The sequence below is a fragment of the Colobus angolensis genome, unplaced genomic scaffold (assembly GCF_000951035.1).
Source record: "Colobus angolensis palliatus isolate OR3802 unplaced genomic scaffold, Cang.pa_1.0 Scaffold25, whole genome shotgun sequence".
NCBI lineage: Eukaryota > Metazoa > Chordata > Mammalia > Primates > Cercopithecidae > Colobus > Colobus angolensis.
The window spans coordinates 4,279,819-4,280,896 of NW_012115710.1; positions in this window are offsets into that span (position 1 = coordinate 4,279,819).

A 1,078-nucleotide genomic window follows, 5' to 3' on the forward strand; every position below is an offset into this window, starting at 1 on the left:
GGAGGCGGCCCGTCTGAGAATACCGTCTGATAATTGGCTGGAGAATACGTCCATCATAGGTCAGGGGTTTGCCAACTCTGGCGTCCAGAATCCCGCCCCCTCAAGTCGACCCGGGATGGGGAAAACTGCCCGTCTATTGCAAGAAGCGCGACTGGTGATTGGGCAAAATCCACCAGGAATGCCCGCCCCTTTACCCCCAGCACCGCCTCAAGGCTTCCCGGGGAGCCCCGCGCTAAAGGGGCGTCTTGAAACAACTGTCCATCACCAAAACCACCCGCCTCTTAATCGCTGCCATTGGTTTATCCGGAAGTGACGTCACGCGGCCTTTCCCCCTCGCCCAGCGGCCGGTCTCAAGGAGAACACGACCATTGGCCCACGGGTGGGGAAGAAGGCGGGGCTTCAGGCACCAACGATTGGCTCAAAGGAACGATCACTCCTAATCCACTCGGTGGATCCTCCCAACCCGGGGGGAGTCTGGAGGAAAAAGGGAGCTTGTGCTCATTATCTGGGGGAAAAACTGAATCAGTGAGAGGCCCAGAGAGAGGAATGGCGGGTCCCCAAGCAAGTGAGGAATAGGAGTCCGTAGTCAACACATTAAATCCCTAGCCCTTGACATAATCATTCCAAGTTTTTTAAACCCATCAACCCCCTCTCAAGGCACTTGGTTTTTGCCGAGTCCCTCCCCCTGCCAGGAACGCCCACCTCTCTTTGTCTGGTCAGCTGCTAAACGTGAATCAGAGCGCAGCTTAGGCACCACTTCCTCCGGGAAGCTTTGATTGATTTGCAGGGAAAGTTCCTAGTTGAATGAGGCTGAATGCAAAGGGCCGAATGCGTGGGTCCTGCCCCTCCTCTCTCTGATCCCTCTGCTTCCCTCCGCTCACACTCCTCTCCAATCCCGGAATGAGCTCGCTCTTTGGTTTCTGGGCCTCGGCGCAGGCTATACTCTCTGGCGTGCCGCTGGCAAACGCCTGAGACTTAAAAATTTCCAATAGGATTCGGGCGCAATGGCTCACGCCTGTAATCCCAGCACTTTGGAAGGCGGAGGCGGGCGGATCACTTGAGGTCAGGAGTTCGAGAC